The sequence below is a fragment of the Triturus cristatus genome, chromosome 5_2 (genome assembly GCF_964204655.1).
Source record: "Triturus cristatus chromosome 5_2, aTriCri1.1, whole genome shotgun sequence".
In the NCBI taxonomy this organism is placed as follows: Eukaryota; Metazoa; Chordata; class Amphibia; order Caudata; family Salamandridae; genus Triturus; species Triturus cristatus.
Genome location: NC_140588.1, coordinates 57,330,183 through 57,348,788, shown reverse-complemented (window position 1 = coordinate 57,348,788; position 18,606 = coordinate 57,330,183). Strand labels below are relative to the sequence as shown.

The 18,606-nt window shown below is 54.9% G+C and overlaps 1 protein-coding gene across 2 annotated transcripts in view; it reads right to left on the bottom strand.

The window, feature by feature from the left end:
• Window positions 1-18,606, bottom strand: part of LOC146822653 (uncharacterized) — a 150,643-nt gene that overhangs the window by 98,970 nt on the left and 33,067 nt on the right. The gene's annotated exons all lie outside the window — the stretch shown is intronic.

Here is an 18,606-nt window from a genome sequence, read left to right as displayed (position 1 = left end):
GCTGAGCGAAGGTGACGAGATTGAGCGTAGGCAGAGAGCAGGCCAGCCAGAATGCCAGGAGCAGGGGAGTTCAGGATTCTGAACATAAAGCAGAGAGACTTGAACTCCACCCATTTTGCCACTGGCAGCCAGTGAAGCTGACGAATAGCGGTGGAGGTGGGGCAGCGTTTAGATAGGCCTAGAAGAGTTCTGGCGGCCACATTTTGGACTCTCTGCAGTCTCACAATCTCTGTCTTGTTGGCCCCCAAGTAGATGCGAGCTGGCGTTGTCTAATCTCGACAGCACGGATGCCTGGACAATCATCTGTCGGATGGAAGGGTAAAAAAAAACCCAGCAGGTCATCAGTCCAGCAGAGTGTCTGTCCTTAGTGTAACATAGCAGTTCTTCTGACAGAGCCCAGTTGTAGGTCCAAAAGTTCCTGATTTGGTGGGGTCAGAGCCCCAGTACTTATTTTCCATTGTGCCTTGAAGTGGGGGTGACTTCAAAGAAGGGTCTTTAAAGTGCACACAGAAGCCCTTTTTCCTAGCCCTGGCTCCAGACTATCAGTAGGGGGTAATCAGTCCTTTATGTGGGGACATCGCACTGCTTATTCAGGTGTAAGTGTCAGCCCCTTACTCCGTTTCTGCCAAGGAAGAGCCATCAGAATGCAGATGAGTACTCAGTGACACCTAACCTTCCTGTGTTTGTGGCTATCTAGTGGTAATGCACAAAGTGTAGCTGTCACCCACCCTAGACATGTGTGTAAGACAGGCTGCAGGCACACAGAGCTGTAGGAGCAGTGAAATTTCCACTTTCTAAAAGTGACAGTTTGGAAGCAGTAATGTAAAATCCAACTTTACCAGTAAAAGGGATTTATCATTACCATTCCACAGATATAAAATATGGCTCATGTAAAAGTGTAGTAAGGAATTCCCAGTGTTAATCTATGAGAGGAGTAGGCCTCACAGTAGTGAAAAGAAAAGGTAGCTGTTTGTCACTACCAGGACATGCAAAACTTAAAGGTACATGTCCTACCTTGTACTTATTCAGCATCCTGCCTTATGGGCAATCTAGGGCCTACCTTAGGGGTGATTAAGGTGTAATAAAAGGGGAGTTTAAGGACTGACAAAGGGTTTTAAATGCCAAGTCAAGGTGGCAGTAAAACTGCACACACAGGCTCTGAAGCGGCAGACCTGAGACATGTTTAAAAGGCCACTTGTGTGGCAGGCACAATCAGTGCAGCAGGCCCACTAGCAGCATTTAATTTTCAGTCCCTGGCTATATGGTATACCACTTTACAAGGGACTTACATGTAATGTAAATAGGTCAATTGGGCATACACCAATATTACCATGTTTAGAGAGAAGAACATGCACTGGTCAGCAGAGGTAAAGTGTTCAGAGTCCAAAGAACAAAAAGAATCAGCAAAAACAGGAGGTAAGCAGGCAAAAAGTTTGGGGTAAGACATCCCTAAGGACGGCAGGTCTAATACGTGTCCCCCCCAGCTGAAAGTCGGGAGATATACCCAACCTCTAGGGAGTTCTCATCACTAAGGCGCGAAACCCTGGTTAGATGGTCAGCATTGGTGTGGTCTACCCCTGTTCTGTGTTCCACCCTGAAGTCCATACCCTGTAGGGAAATGGACCACTTCAACTGTGTTGGATTTTCCCCTCTCGTTTGCATGAGCTGCCTGAGGTGCCTCTGGTCAGTCTGAATCAGGAAGTGAGAGCCAAATAGGTATGGCCTAAACGTATTCAGTGCCTAAACCGCAGCAAAGGCTTCTCTTTCTAAAGTATTCCACCTTTGTTCCCTGGGAAGTAACCTCTTGGAGAGGAAGGCAACAGGTTGGTCTATGCACTCCTAATTAAGCTGTGACAGTACTGACCTTATGCCATGTTCTGAGGAATCTGTTTGAATGATAAACACCTTGGAGAAGTCAGGGGACCTAAGCACAGAAGCTGTGCACATGGCCTACTTAAGGGAGTCAAATGCAGTTTGGCATGCCTCAATTCAAATCACATTCCTGGGCTGCTTCTTTAAAGTCAGCTAGTTAAGGGGGGCAACAATGGTGCCATATCCCTTGAAAATCGTCCTATAGTACCTGCTAGACCTGGCATCATTGGCGAGGGTCTCCCTTCCTCTCTACTCTCCCTATCTTTTATATTGGCTGGATTTAGATGTTCTGGGCACCGTGCCACTGCTACTCAGTGCCACAACGCAAATGCTCCCTGTATATAAATGACTGTATGAATAAGGATAACTATAATAACTACATCGGTGTAGCCTGTTTCAATAGTGAGTTGCCTTCCATTTCACTGTCGCTACTGCAAAACGATCCATTCTCGTAGGCCAGGATGGGCCGGTTAAAGATTGCTTTCTATCATCCTTTCGGGCCCTAGGAACCTGATAGGACCCTCGAGTTTGATACGTATATTCTCAGGACATTGAGGGGCACCTTTTAGTAGACAGTTTATATATTGCATGTGTTGAAATACCTTTTCTGAAAATGTGGTAGTTACTTGCCTAAGCTTTACTGTAGGCTGTTGCGCGTATGTGTATTGGCCGTCTGGTTTTGGAGCAGCAGGGCCAGCTGGGTCAGACCTGGCTGGAGAGAGAGATCGGTATTCAGAGCATGGGGAGGGGTGACTCTTTGATCCGAGCAGAGCCGTGCCTGGGAAGGTGAATGGTGGCTCCACCTCCCACTGGGTGTCTGATAGCAGACCCCCTCATTCTGATAGGGCAGGATGTCACCTTGTAAACCAGGTGCTCCCCGACACCACCAAACTGGTTCTCACCGGAGTCAGTGATCTGCAACCTTAGAGAACAAAGACTTTTTAGGTATAAAATGCTGCGCTGGAACTTTGGCCAAGTGTGTTCCTTCTGGATGTCAAGACGAAACTCTGTCCGAGTGAACAGAGGAAAGACTCTGCAACTTTCATCAAGCGTGCCGAAGAAACTACCCGAGGGCCTAAATCGAGAGCGCCTCAGAAGTCTCAGGGACATTAGACTTCACCCCGTCCGCCGTCGAAATTCCTGTGCGAGGAGTTCTGCTTTCAGGTGAGGCCTCGGTCGAGTAATCCGGAGCCTCTAGTTCTACTGTGAGGACCGCGGACTGGGCGCTTCTGAACCTATGCTAAACCTGTGCAGGCTGCTGCAGCTAAGAGAGAGCTGCCGCCACTGAGAGCCCGCCTGAATCAGAATTGAGACGTTCTAAACTTTCCCTGAACCTGTGCGGGGCGCTGCAGCTAAGGGAGAGCTGCCGCTACTGAGTACCCGCCTGACTCTGAACCTTTGAACCTTCTTGCTAACCCTGTGTGGGCCGCTGCAGCTAAGAGAGAGCTGCTGCCACTGACAGCCCGCCTGAATCGGCACCTTCGGACCTTCCCCTGAATCTGCATGGACCGCTGCAGTCGAGAGAGCGCTGTGGCCACTGAGCATCCACCGTGGTGCCGCCTGGTCGAGACCCCAAATTGTCCCTGGGCCGCTGCAGCTAAGAGAGAGCTGCTGCCGCTGAGTGCCCACACCCTTTGCTATGGTGCACCATCGTGATCTGTCCCGTGGGCCGCCGCAGCCAAGAGAGAGCCGCTGCCGCTGAGTGCCCGCACCCTTTGCTACTGTGCACCATCGTGATTCGTCCCGTGGGCCGCCGCAGCCAAGAGAGAGCTGCTGCCGCTGAGTGCCCACACCCTTTGCTAAGGTGCACCATCGTGATCTGTCCCGTGGGCCACCACAGCCAAGAGAGAGCTGCTGCCGCTGAGTGCCCGCACCCTTTGCTACTGTGCACCATCGTGATTCATCCCGTGGGCCGCCGCAGCCAAGGGAGAGCTGCTGCCTCTGAGTGCCCACACCCTTTGCTAAGGTGCACCATCGTGATCTGTCCCGTGGGCCACCACAGCCAAGAGAGAGCTGCTGCCGCTGAGTGCCCGCACCCTTTGCTACTGTGCACCATCGTGATTCATCCCGTGGGCCGCCGCAGCCAAGGGAGAGCTGCTGCCTCTGAGTGCCCGCACCCTTTGCTACTGTGCACCATTGTTATTCGTCCCGTGGGCCGCCGCAGCCAAGAGAGAGCTGCTGCCGCTGAGTGCCTACACCCTTTGCTACTGTGCACTATCATGAGTCATCCCATGGGCCGCAGCAGCCAAGAGAGAGCTGCTGCCACCGAGTGCCCACCCCGGTGCTATTTTTCATCCTCGTAATTTGCCCCACGGACCGCCGCAGCTAAGAGAGAGCTGTGACCGCTGAGTGCCCGCACCATTGACAACTTTGCATCCTTGGGAATTTTTCTGTGGGCTGCCGCAGCTAAGAGAGAGCTGTGGCCGCTGAGCGCCCGCACCACTGACAACTTTGCATCCTTGGAATTTGTTCTGTGGGCCGCCGCAGCTAAGAGAGAGCTGCTGCCGCTGTGAGCCCACCACGGAGCTGCACGACGAGAGTCATCGCCACCACAAGCCCGGGCCGCCGCAGTCACACGCTGCTGCCACTGAGCGCCTGCCTGCCCCTGAGTGCCCGAACCACTGTGAGTGCATGCTGCGGACCTCAGCCTCCAAGATCTGTGGTCACTGGAAATCTGCCTGTCACCGTCTCCGCTTCTTCCAAAAGCTGCGTGCTGTAGTCCCTTTCAACGACAGGTTCCTGGTGCGCAACGGGTCACGTAGGCCCCGGCGCTGAACTCAGCCCAAGTTCCACTTTGGGTGAATACATTATTGTCTCTTTTAGTCCCTACAGGTTGACGTGAATTGTAGTTGTTGAAACTCTTTGAGAGTCTTTGAGTTAAACTGTTGGATAAAGATATTATTTTTCTATATCTACCTGAGTTGTGTCCTTTTGTGTTGTCGTTACTTCCTTATTGTACGTTGCCATAAATGCTTCACATACTGCCTCTGGGATAGGCCTAACTGATCGTGCTATGTTACCACAGGGTTGAGCAGGGGTTATCAAAGGGGGTAGCTCACTTGCCCTGACTTAGGAAGAAGGGTCCCTATTTGGACATTAGCGCCAGCCATGGCCAACTAGAGACCCCCATTTCTAACATTGGCGGTCAGCGGTGAGGATCAGGACTTCCCTTTATGATCCACGTACATTAACGGGTAAACACCACTGGTGAGTGTAGACGAAGCGCAACCACAAAAAATGTTTTATTGTTTGGTTGGTTGTCTTAGTAGTGACTTGTTGATAGCAGCCATGAGTACTGCTAGTAGAGGAAAGCCAAAGTCCAATGCTTCGGAGGATCTCACCTTTGAGGAGGAAAGATTAGATGCCTATACTGCCAGACAGCTGAAGTCCATTTGTAAGCAATTTGCACTCCCTGTGATAGGCCTCTCTAGGAAAGAGGAGTACCAGAAGGCGCTAAAGGTCTGGTGGGAAGCGAGAGAGTCTACCGGGAATGAGGAAGAGAATGCTGGAGGGCAGCTGGTTGGTGCAGTAGAGGGGGGTGGGGATAGAACACCCTCCAATCCAGGTACTAGTGTATCCCAAAGGAGCCTGACCCCAGAAGAGCTGGAGGATAGGAAGAGAGATAGGAGGCATAGTTTGGAGATGGCTAAATTGGAATGTCAGAAGGACCTTGAGAGTAGGAAGTTAGACATTGAGAAGAATCGATTGTCAATTCAACTTGAGAAAATGAAAATGGAGCATGAGAGAATGTTGAGGGAGATAGAGATCAAGGCGAGGAGTACCCCGGTCTCCCCCTCTGATGGCAGCATACCTTTAGTAACTCCTGAGAGTAGAGTTTATATTCCTAAAGATGCCATTAAGGATTTTCACAAGAGTAAGAATATTGGGCAATGGTTTGCCGCATATGAGATAGCAATGGTGTCCCACCGGGTCCCTGAGAAGGATTGGGGAGTGGGGTTGTGGGGACGCTTTGTGAGTGATGGTAGGGATTCCCTGTTGGACCTGCCTGAGGAGAGCAGGATGGTGTATGCCCATATGAAGGAAGCTTTGATGACCCGTTATGGTTTGACCCCAGAAATGCACAGGCAGAGGTTTAGGACCTGTAAGAAGTTAGAGGGTACCACATGGGTTGAATATGTGTCTTATTTCTGCAGAGCAATGGTTCGCTGGGTGAAAGGTAGCAAAGTGGAAACTTTTGAGCAGTTATACAATTTGTTTGCGTGGGAGCATTTTTCTAGTAACTGTTTTCCAGAGCTACACCAGCACTTGATTGATAGCACGCTGACTAACACTGGGAAGCTTGCTGAGAGGGCGGACCGCTGGGTGAGCACCCAGGTCCGCAAAGGTTTTATGGGAGACTTCGCCAGAGGTGGGCAGGGTCCCCAGCAGAGAAGTGGGGGGGACAAGGGTAAGCCGAGGGAGTTCCAGAAAGGGCCTCAAAGTAATTCCCCAGGGAACCAATCAGTGGTGTCCCAGCCTCACCCTTAGAAGAAGCCGGCGTCCCCGACAGGTAGGCCTGTTCAGAGGGGATCGCTTACTTGTTTCAAGTGTGGTCAAGTGGGCCACCGGTATTATGATCCCCAGTGTCCCCAGAAGGACCCCATGCACCCCCTCGTGCACCATCCCGTGCACCATCCCTCCAGATTGCCAGTGTAGCCCTGGGGGAGGAGATGGAGGTCCAAGGCAGGTGGGATCCCGTAGAGTTAACCCTTGTCTCGCTAGGAGACTTTGAGAAGGTCCCTAACCCCACACTGTCCAAAGACACTAAGAAGTATCGGCAGTGGGTGACCATCAATGGCCATAGGGTGGAGGCTCTCAGGGACACAGGAGCTAGTGTGACAGCTGTCAGCTCCAGGTTGGTGTCCAAAGAGCAGATTGCCCCCCATGTATTCTGTCCCGTAGTATCAACAGACAACTCAGAGAGCCAGTGTGAGGTGGCTCAGGATCCCTTCGAGTGGGGGGGGGGGGGTCTCAGGAACTCTTCAAGTGGCTGTGAGGCCCGCTATGCCTGTAGACTGTCTGCTGGGCAATGATCTAGAGAACTCCCCATGGGCTACGGTGGAAAGGAAGTCTCATTTGGAAATGTTGGGCCTACCTGAGTGGGTTGTGCAACCACTCAGTCCATGGCAGCTCAGAAGGGTGTTCAAGAGGGCCCGGAGCCTGATATTATGGCCCCTGCCTTAAAGAGAAGGGGTAGGGGGCACGGGAGACCGGCCCCCGCAGTTCCCATGATCCCGGGGGGAGCAGACCCTGAGGTGGATGCCCTGGAACCTACAGGGGAACAAGTGGCTGAACTGGGGGACCTACCAGAGCGGACCCATTTGCAGCAGGAAGGGGGGGCCCTCCGGGGAGGAATTTTGCGAGCAGCAAAGAACCTGCCCTTCTCTTGAGGGGGTGCGGCGACAGGCCGCCGCCCAAGCAGCAGGTGATCAGACAGGGTCACATTGGATCTATTGGGAGAATGACCTCCTTTACAGCAAACCTAAGGTTGCTGAGCCTGGGTCAGCCCGTGTGCTGGTGGTACCCCAGAGCTTAAGGACCTTCCTACTGGGGTTGGCTCATGATGTACCATTGGCCGGACATCTGGGGAAGACCAAGACCTTTGAGAGGCTGGTCATTCACTTCTATTGGCCCCAGATGCGCAGGTGCCCAGATGCTCAGATGCTCACTGCAGGACGTGTGAGACTTGCCAGGCAAGTGGGAAGAGTGGGGGAAAGATTAAGGCCCCCCTACAGCCCTTCCCTGTTGTGAGTACCCCATTCGAGAGAGTGGGCATTGATATTGTGGGGCCTCTGGATCCCAAGACAGCCATGAGCAACAGGTTCATCATGGTCTTGGTGAACCATGCCACCCGGTACCCCGAGGCCATCCCGCTCAGGACAGTGACGGCCCCCGTGGTAAGACGGGCACTGATGGGGATTTTCTCCCACGTGGGATTCCCCAGGGAGGTGGTGTCCGATAGGGGTACTAATTTCATCTCCAAGTACATGAAGTCTCTGTGGGAGGAGTGTGGGGTAACGTATAAGTTCACCACTCCTTACCACCCCCAGGGTAATGGGCTGGTTGAGAAATTCAACCGGACCCTTAAGGGCAAGATTATGGACTAGGGGAGCCCTTGAGGCATAAGTGGGATGTCCTCTTGCCATGCCTGTTGTTTGCCTACCGTGAGGTGCCACAGAAGTCCTTACGGTTCAGGCCCTTTGAGCTACTCTATGGTCACCCGGTAAGAGGGCCTCTGAGTCTAGTCAAGGAAAGCTGGGAGCAATCACCCAGGAAACCTCCCCAGGATGTGTTTAATTACATGCTGAAACCAGACTCAGCGTTTCAGGAAACTTGCTGGGGCAATCCTGGAAGCCAGCCAGGAAGAGATGAAACGCTGGCACGATTAGAATCCCACTCTGATCGAGTTTCGGCCTGGACAAAAGGTTTGGTTCATGGCCCCAGTGGTGCCCTGTGTGCTCCAGGATAGGTGGACCGGCCCCTTTGAGGTGGTGGAGCACAAAAGTCCTGTTACCTACGTGGTGGACTTGCAATCTCCCAGGAACCCCTTGCGGGTCCTACATGTTAACCGCCTGAAGCCCCACTTTGAGAGGTCTGAAGTGGGCATGTTTCTGGTCACAGATGCTGGGATGGAGGAGGAGAGCGAGCAACTTCCTGACCTCCTGTGTGCCGGGGAGCGAGATGGGTCAGTGGAAAGTGTGGTCCTCTCCCCCACCCTGACTCCTGAGCAGCAGGGTGATTGTCGCCAACTGTTGGGGCAATTCAGTTCTCCCTGGTGCCTAGTGTCATAGATTGGTGTGCACATGACGTAGACACCGGGGACAGTTCCTCCATTAAGCATAAAGCTTACCGAGTGACTGACCGGGTAAGGGCCGACATTAAGGACGAGGTTACCAAAATGTTTGCCCTTGGGGTGATTAAGTCCTCTAGCAGCCCATGGTCCAGCCCAGTGGTCCTGGTCCCGAAAGCTGCAGCGCCTGGTGCCACCCCAGAACTTCGGTTCTGTGTGGACTACCGGGCCATAATTCAGTCACGAAGACTGACATGCACCCCATCCCCAGACATGATGAGCTCGTAGATCGGTTGGGGGCTGCCAAATACCTCAGCACATTTGATTTGACGTCTGGGTACTGGCAGATCGCCCTAACCGAGTGAGCAAAGGAGAGGTCAGCATTCTTCACATCCGATGGGCATTACCAGTTCCGGGTGATTCCTTTTGGAATGAAGAATGCCCCCTGCCACCTTTCAGAGGTTGGTCAACAGGGTGTTGGTTGGGCTGGAAGATTTCAGTGCCGCCTACCTGGAGGACATTGCGGTGTTTAGCTCCTCTTGGGAGGACGACCTGTGCCACCTCTGGGAGGTATTGATGGCACTGCGGAAGGCAGGCCTCACAATCAAAGCCAGTAAGTGCCAGATTGGGCAGGGTTCTGTAGTATATTTGGGGCACCAGGTGGCCCGGCCAGGTGGCACCCCTGCAGCCCAAAATTGACACTATCCTCGCGTGGGAACACCCCAAGACTCAGACGCAGGTGAGGGCCTTCTTGGGACTCACAGGGTACTACCGGAGGTTTGTCAAGGGATTTGGCAACATTTTTGCACCCTTGACTGAGCGGACTTCTAAGAAGCAGCCCAAGAAGGTTAACTGGACTGACACCTGTCAGAAAGCTTTTGACGCCCTGAAGACTGCCATGTGCACCTCACCCGTGCTTCAGGCGCCCGACTTTTCAAAGGAATTTGTTGTCCAGACGGACGCCTCAGAGCATGGTATAGGGGCTGTTCTGTCACAGATCAATGAGGAGGGACTGGACCAACCGGTAGCCTTCCTAAGCAGGAGGTTACTTCCCCGGGAACAGAGGTGGAGTGCCATTGAGCGTGAGGCATTTGCTGTGGTCTGGGCACTAAAGAAGTTGAGACCATACCTGTTTGGGACTCACTTCCGGTTTCAGACAGACCACAGGCACGTTAGATGGTTGATGCAGATGAAGGGTGATAATCCTAAGTTGTTAAGGTGGTCCATTTCCCTACAACGTATGGATTTCACGGTGCAACACCGCCCTGGTACAGAGTACGCCAATGCTGACGGTCTGTCCAGATTTTTCTGCCTTAGTGATGAGAACCCCCAAGGGGATGGGTAGTTCTCCCCACATTTCAGCTGGAGGGGACATGTGTTAGACCTGGCATCATTGGCGTGGGTCTCCCTTCCTCTCTACTCTCCCTTCCTCTCTACTCTCCCTATCTTTTATATTGGCTGGATTTAGATGTTCTGGGCACCATGCCACTGCTACTCAGTGCCACGGCACAAATGCTCCCTGTATATAAATGACTGTATGAATAAGGATAACTATAATACCTACATCGCTGTAGCCTGTTTCAATAGTGAGTTACCTTCCATTTCACTGTCGCTACTGCAAAACGATCCATTCTCATAGGCCAGGATGGGCCGGTTAAAAATTGCTTTCTATCATCCTATCGGGCCCTAGGAACCTGATAGGACCCTCAAGTTTGATATGTATATGCTCAGGACATTGAGGGGCACCTTTTAGTAAGGACTGTTTATATATTGCATGTGTTGAAATACCTTTTCTGAAAACGTGGTAGTTTCTTGCCTAAGCTTTACTGTAGGCTGTTGCGCGTATGTGTATTGGCCGTCTGGTTTTGGAGCAGCAGGGCCAGCTGGGTCAGACCTGGCTGGAGAGATAGATCGGTATTCAGAGCATGGGGAGGGGTGACGCTTTGATCCGAGCAGGGCCGTGCGTGGCAAGGTGAATGATGGCTCCACCTTCCACTGGGTGTCTGATAGCAGACCCCCTCATTCTGAAAGGGCAGGATGTCACCTCGTAAACCAAGTGCTCCCCGACCCCACTGAACTGGTTCTGACCGGAGTCAGTGATTTGCAACCTTAGAGAACAAAGACTTTTTAGGTATAAAATGCTGCGCTGGATCTTTGGTGTGTTCCTTCTGGATGTCAAGACGAAACTCTGTCCGAGTGAACAGAGGATAGGGCTTTGCAACTTTCATCAAGCTTAGGGAAGAAACTACCTGAGGGCCTAAATCGAGAGCGCCTCCTGCAGAAGTCTCAGGGACATTAGACTTCACCCCGTCAGAATTCCTGTGCGAGGAGTTCTGCTTGCAGGTGAGGCCTCTGTCGAGTAATCCGGAGCCTCTAGTTCTACTGTGAGGACCGCGGACTGGGCGCTTCTGAACTTTTGCTAAACCTGTGTGGGCCGCTGCAGCTAAGAGAGAGCTGCCACTGCTGAGAGCCCGCCTGAATCGGACTTGAGACTTTCTAAACTATTGCTGAACCAGTGCGGGCCGCTGCAGCTAAGGGAGAGCTGCTGTCGCTGAGTGCCCGCCTGACTCTGAACCTTTGAACCTCCTTGCTAACCCTGTGTGGGCCGCTGCAGCTAAGAGAGAGCTGCCGCTGCTGAGAGCCCGCCTAAATCTGTATCTTCAAACCTTTCGCTGGATCTGTGTGGGCCGCTGCAGCTAAAAGAGAGCTGCCGGGGGCGGAGCTAAGCTCGCAGCGAAGATGGCTGCTTGAGCTCGGAGCTCCGGCGAGCCAGTCAATTGATCCGGCAACAATCCTGCTTCCACCGCCACGTAGAACAGCACACGACACCAGCGGAGGCGCCTAACGTTCCGCGCTACCGACTGGCGGAATACTGGGCCCAGGCGAGCTGCAGAGGAACGACGGGAGCTGGCGATCCGGTGAGCGAGCTGGGCCGGAGATCCCCGACCTCGCGTGAAGAGGCCGCCCGCCGTACGTGGGGGTGCGTGCGGCAGGCCGCGGCTGCTGTGGGCCGACTCGGGGCTACTAGCTGGCGATTGGAGCGGTGGGGGCCGCGGCCGGGTGCGGGCCCCCCGGCGGCGGATGACTGTGTGAGCGGGGAGCCACCGAGACTTGCGAGGGAGCGGAGGAGCGGGGGGCCTGCCTGGAGGCTCCGGCAGATCTCCCACGGCGACTGGCGCACGGAGGCCCTGAAGCGGCGACGAGCGACCCCCGCGGTGCGGAGCGTGTACAGGCTGCTCCGGACGCGGTGGGAATAGGAGACGTGCTACCTGGGGACGCGCTGGAGGTGCGCAGAGGGCGCTCCTTGGCGACAGACTTGGGCCCAGCTGGCGTTGGTAATTCTGGTGAAGCCACGCCGTGGTAATGGAGATGAGGCTGCAGGAGGAGAGAGCTAGCCGCCGGTGGGCCGGCTGCCCGGCGGGGACCCTTTATGGCTGCAAGGCATAGCGCTGTGCTGGGCTGGATGTAGGTGAGCTCCCGGATTCAGGCCTAGAGCGGGTATACCGGATCCTACGTGAGAGGGGCTGTGGATTGGCGCGGAGCCCAGCGGAGCGGTGTGGTGGACAACGGGAGGCAGTGACGGCGTGATGACGCCCCAGTCCGACTGGCGGAGGCGGACGACGGGGTGCAAGCTGTGTGGGAGCCCATGGTGTGTGGTAAGCGTGTGGAGCCATTGTACGTGGCGCAGCCACGTGGCAGGGAGAGCGGGCCCTGGGGAGACGGAACGGCGCTAAGCAGTATTGAGAAGCGCGATGGGCAAATCCGATAAAACCCAGCCTAAGCTGACATTCGAGCAGCGGCACCCCAAGGCACAGACACCGCTGGAGGGGGCAACGGGGGGCACATCTGCCCCCCCCGGAGGAAGAACAGGACATTCGGGCGCTCTTGCTGTCCATGGAGAAAGGACTGCAAAGCGGCATCACCTCCCTCGGAGCCAAGATAGACGCGCTCTCGTACCGGATGGACCGCATGGGTGAGCTCTTGGACAAGCATGCGGAGCGCCTGGATCAGTCTGACAAACGTATATCGGAGGTGGAGGGTGCGCAGACGACTCTGGATGTGGAACAAAGAAAGCTCGAGCGCCAGCTGCAGGTATTGCAAGATAAAACTGAAGATTTGGAGGCCCGTTCGCGTCGTTGTAACTTGCGCATTACCGGCCTTCCGGAGTCCACAGCCACGGGCCGTATGGAGTGCTTCGTGGAAACGCTGCTGGTTGAGCTGCTGGGCAAGGAGGCGTTCTCAGAAATGTTCGTGGTAGAGAGGGCGCACAGATCCCTGGGCCCCAGGCCTCCGCCGGGAGCACCACCCCGTCCAATCATTGCAAAATTGCTGAACTACAGAGACAGGAACGCCGCACTAAGGGTGGCACATGAAAAGAGAACCTTGACGTATGAAGGGTCGTCTATATCACTTTACCCGGACTTCACGGCTAGAGTGCAGGAAGCCAGGCGACAGTTCGCCCCTGCCAAAAAGCAGCTCCGGGAATTGGGAGTGGATTATGCGATGCTGTACCCAGCCAAGCTGCGGGTCAATCGGCAGGGCAAATCATATATTTTCCAAGACCCTAAGGCACTGCAAAAAGCGCTGAAAGACTGGACTAAAGAGCAGCGACGGAGCCCCGCGACGCAACTACAGGAAGGTACGAGGGATGGCGGACTAGACGAGCAGGACTGACCCCGTGGAGAGAGCTGACCTGGTTTGCATTTATTGACTGTTGGGCTGAGTTGAGAAGGGGTCTGCTGGGAGGGGGAGCGGTGGGTGATGATGGCGGCAGTGGGTAGTGCTTACGGTTAAGCAGTTGGCGCGCCCCCCCCCCTCCCCCCCACCCCCCACGGGGAGCGCAGCTGCTGGAGAGGGTGCGCGGCGAGGGATTAGCTGGCAGGGCCCGAGTGCAGCCCCACGACCTGTGAGGTTTATCCATAATTTTACGCTTATGTTCGGTGCTGGTGGGAGCGACTGGGCCCCTTTTGGCCCGAGAATAGCCGCGGAGAGGCGGTAGAATAACGTTGAGAGGTGGTGGAGGAGGAGATAGCGGCTCGCCGGGCCGGGCGGTTGCAGTTAGGATCTAGGCGCTATCACACTAGGGAGTGAGCGCTGAGCAACCTCCGCCCGTGAGTGCGTTCCACAACTTACAGTTGGTTAACACGTTGAGGGCAGGGTGGCGGGAGGGATGGGGTGCCCAAGTATGGGAATCGGCAAGGCCATGTTGGGGTGGGTCTGCTGTGGGTGGGGGGGAGGAGGGGGTACACGTTACAGGGGTTTGAGGTTTAACTGTCGGTACGAAATGCACTGTATATTTGCACTCCCCCGCTGCTTGAGCTGTGGAACGATGGGCGACTGGCGTCCTGGCAACAACACTACCGAAGACCGGTACAGCCATGTTTAAGCGCCTAGACACTCTCAGAATTCTGACTTGGAATGTCAGGGGCCTGAATGACCACCGTAAGGTCCGTAAAGTTCTGCACTACCTTAAGAGACATCAGATAGATATAGCTTTCATTCAAGAGACGCCTCTTCACAATAATAGTCCTATGCTGCGCACTAGGGAGCTGCGGGATGCGCATGCGGCGGGGTTCACGACACACTCTAGAGGGGTACTGACTTGGGTTAGCCCTTGGGCGGAACATAGAACGCAGCTCATTGCCACGGACAGCGCCGGTAGATATGTGCTTACACGATTTCTGGGCAAGGGTCTGGATGTACTACTAGTTAACTGTTACGGACCTAATTATGATTGCCCGGAGTTTTACACAGCGTTGGCGGGTACGATCGGGGACTATGGCGCGCGGAATGTGCTCTGGGGCGGCGACTTTAATGTAGTTATGAATCCAGAGATGGACAGGTCAGGTGGCCCGCAACGAGCGCAATCGTCGGCGGCGAAGGTGATCACACGAGGCATGCTTTGCTTAGATCTTGGGGATGTGTGGAGAGCTCGGAACCCGGAACCGGGGGGCTTCACACATTACTCGGCATACCACAACTTGCACACGCGGATAGATTACTGGTTAGTATCATCGTCTCTCCTTTCGCAGGTGTGTGACTGCACGGTGCTCCCGCGCACACTCTCGGACCACTCGCCGGTGCTGGTGACCTTGGCCGCGCCCAGAAAGAAGCCCCCGCCATTTCTTTGGCGATTTCCCCCGTACTCGCTGCTGGACCCCCTCTTTAAGGAGGAACTGGCGGAGGCGATTGAGCAATTCTTTGCCACCAACTTGGGCTCCGTGGATGACTACCAGATTGTCTGGGAGAACTTTAAGGTCTACATCCGAGGAGTGGCGATGGCCAAGCACTCGGGGGTGCTACGTGATATTAGGAAGCGGCTCACGACGCTGGAGCGTAAGCTGGAGGCCCTGGAGACTAGACAACGGGAAGCGCACGGGGAGGGTATTCCTGAGGAGATGAAAACACTCCTTGCGGAATTTCACGAGACTGCAGACAAAGAGGTGCTACATCTGGGGAAGTATGCTACGGCCGGGACGTACGGGGAGGGTGACAGACCGGGGTCGATATTAGCATATTTGCTCAAGGCCCGTAGACGCAGGGCCGACGTCACCCAGATCAGATCCGAGGATGGTTCGCTATTAACGACTGAGGAAGACATAGTAGAGCGCTTTCAGTCGTACTACACCAGGCTGTATGCCTCTCAGCAGGCCGGAATGGAGGATAGCATAGGGGACTATCTGGACTATATCAAGTTGCCGTTCCTCGCGAGCGAGCACAGGGAATTTCTGTCCCTGCCGATTGAGAAGGATGAAATTCTAGAAGCCCTAGCGGGCATGAAAGCACAGAGCGCCCCGGGAGCGGACGGTCTAACGGTGGGGTTCTATCGAACCTTTATCGATCAGCTCCGCCATCTATGCATGAGGCGCTCTTGGTCGCGATACTGAAGCCAGGTAAACCGCCGGAGGAGTGCAGTTCCTATAGGCCGTTATCGCTGCTGAACGTAGATGCGAAATTATATGCCAAACTGCTGGCCACGGGCTTGGCCTTGCTCATCCCGGACCTGGTCGCCTCTGAGCAGGCGCGGTTCGTGCCGGGCAGGAACCTCACGTACAATTTGCGGACGGTGTTCGGGGTCCTGTATCATGTGCGCCCCGATACGCGCGCGCTGGCTGTCTTCCTTGACATGGAAAAGGCTTTTGACTCGGTGGAGTGGCCATTCATGCGGCAGGTTCTGACGAGAATGGGGCTGGGTCCGGTATTTCTTCAACTGTAAGGGGTGCTGTATAATGGCCCCACCGCGAGAATACGGCTGGGAGACCGAGTCACTGATGCGATACCCATCTCGAGAGGGACGAGACAGGGCTGCCCCCTGTCACCCCTTTTGTACGCGTTAGTGGCGGAGCCGTTGGCATGTGCTCTGCATGAATACCACAGCCTGCGGGGAATCAATTTTCCAACGTATAGGATAACGGTCTCCACGTATGCGGATGATACCTTGCTATACGTCAGGGACCCAGAAAATAACCTGGCCCCAGTGCTGAGGGAGGTGGTTCAGTTTGGCGCGCTCTCGGGGCTGAAGGTTAACTGGAGCAGGTCTATAGTGTTCCCGTTGACGCCGGTCATGACTCCCTTTGACATGGAATATCCGCTGCAGTGGACGGAGGAAGCGGTCCGATACCTGGGGATCCAGCTACATAGGGACTCGGAGGTGGTGCTGTCTGAAAATTATGGCAGGGCCATCAGTAAACTTGAAGACGATGTGGAGACGTGGATCACGCTGCCCCTCTTGTTACTGGGACGCATATCCATCATGAAGATGGTGGTGCTCCCTCGGTTTCTGTTCTTGTTTGCAAACATCCCCATGGTGCTGTCTCGCGCCTTCTTCGCGCGGTTGAAGGCGTCACTGCTGAGGCTGGCATGGGCAGGCAGGCAAGCACGGATCAGCTGGGGGGTCCTGACGCTGCCCTACCATCTGGGTGGTCTGGGCGCGACAGATATGGAGCTGTACTATAGGGTGGCACAGGGGGCTCAGGCGCACAGCTGGATGCATGGAGGCGAGACCATCCCGTACCTCAAGTTGGAGACTTTGTTCGCAGCACCGCTGCCGCTCCCTGCTGTCATTTTTGAACATCCGGACCGCCGCACGGGGTTCTTAGACTCTTTGAACTCCCCCAGGCATGCTTGGAACAATCTACTACAACGTATGTCGGGGGCGCAGCTTTATTCGCCGGCAATGCCAATCGCTTGGGCGGTATGGCTGGCCCCCTGCACGGAGGAGGGAGTGCTACGGTCGCTCAGAGCGTTGGGTGTGCACACCGTGGGGGACATGTTCAGGGACAGGGTGGTTAAGAAGTGGGAGGAGGTGGCAACATCGGAGGCGGGGGGCACGTAGCTGCAGCGTTTTCAATACCACAGAGTCAGACACGCCTGGAAGCAGTTACTGGGGGAGGACATGGAAGAACCCGCAGAGGTCCCGGAGTTGACCCTCACAATTAAGAATGAAAACCCCCATGGATTGATCTCTAAAATGTATCGCACGGTGCAGTCGCAAAGGGCGCATGAATACGCTAAGGCCAGATTGGAATGGCAGAGGGATTTGGAAATTACAATAGACGATACCATGTGGGCATACTGCTGCACTGGTACCCGTCGCATCTCCCTGCATGGCAGACATCGGCTGGTCCATTTCAAGTATCTAAACAGGTTTTATTATACTCCGGAGCGACTGCACAGATATGGTCTGCGGGAGGACCCTGCTTGTGAAAGATGCAGGCACCCTGTGGCAGACTTCATCCATTTGGCGTGGCAATGCCCGGGTATATACAGCTACTGGGAGGCGGTATATCGACAGATAGCGGAGGTGGCGGGGGTGGAGTTGGCCCCGGATCCGGCTGTGGCACTGTTGGGACATTCCAGGGTGGTGCCAAGGGCGGTACGACGCTTGGTAGATATGGGGATGCTTGTTGCGAAACGGCGAGTGGCGATGTGCTGGATGAGGGGACCAGTACCCGCAGTGGAAACGCGATGTACTATACTGTTGCACCCAATCGGAGAGGTTCAGTGAGCTGCTGCCGCCACGCAGCCGGCCAAAAAACTTTTGGGGGCTATATGCAGAATTGATGGGCGGACGGGAAAGGGAGGCGGGTACCCCCGTGGGGGGCTCTGGCGCGGAGGTAGCAGAGGGAGGGACTCCCGGGGAGGGTGAACTAGGGGGGGAGGCAGACTGACTGAAATGAAGTGTCCAGATTGGGGGCGAAGGATAGTGTTAGGAATGATACAAAATACCAGGGGGCGGGTGAAAACTGAGTGCACAAAGCAGACACAGTGGCGACCGACAGAGGACCTCAACTGTTTAGTTCAGGCGGGTGGGCTGGGGAGGTGGGGTGGGATCCCAGGGAGGGAGGACGGGGTTTAGAGCTTCCTGCCAAAAAAACGGGACTGTGCACAGTAAAATGCTGGTGAAAGATGCTCGGGCCTTGCTACGGACAGGGGGTCGCCCCAAAGACAAAGCACATAAGAGAGAGACAATCGGAATACAGTGGATCCGAACCAGTGATGCACGGCGATGCCCGGCCTCCGGGATGTGGGATAGCCGGTGCTGTATGATAGACAATTGTGACATTGCTGCCGGCCCCCGGGTTGTAAGCGCTGAGCTCTGTACCTGAATGTGCTTTGTTTGCAGTCAATAAAAATTAATTTAAAATAAAAAAAAAATAAAAAAAAGAGAGCTGCCGCCGCTGAGATCCCGTCTGAATCGGCACGTTCGGACCTTCTGCTGAATCTGCATGGACCGCTGCAGTCGAGAGAGCGCTGTGGCCGCTGAGCATCCACCGTGGTGCCGCCTGGTCGAGACCCTATATTGTCCCGTGGCCTGCCGCAGCTAAGAGAGAGCTGCTGCCACTGAGTGCCCAAACCCTTTGCTACGGTGCACCATCGTAATCTGTCCTATGGGCCGCTGCAGGCAAGAGAGAGCTGCTGCCGCTGTGTGCCCACACCCTTTG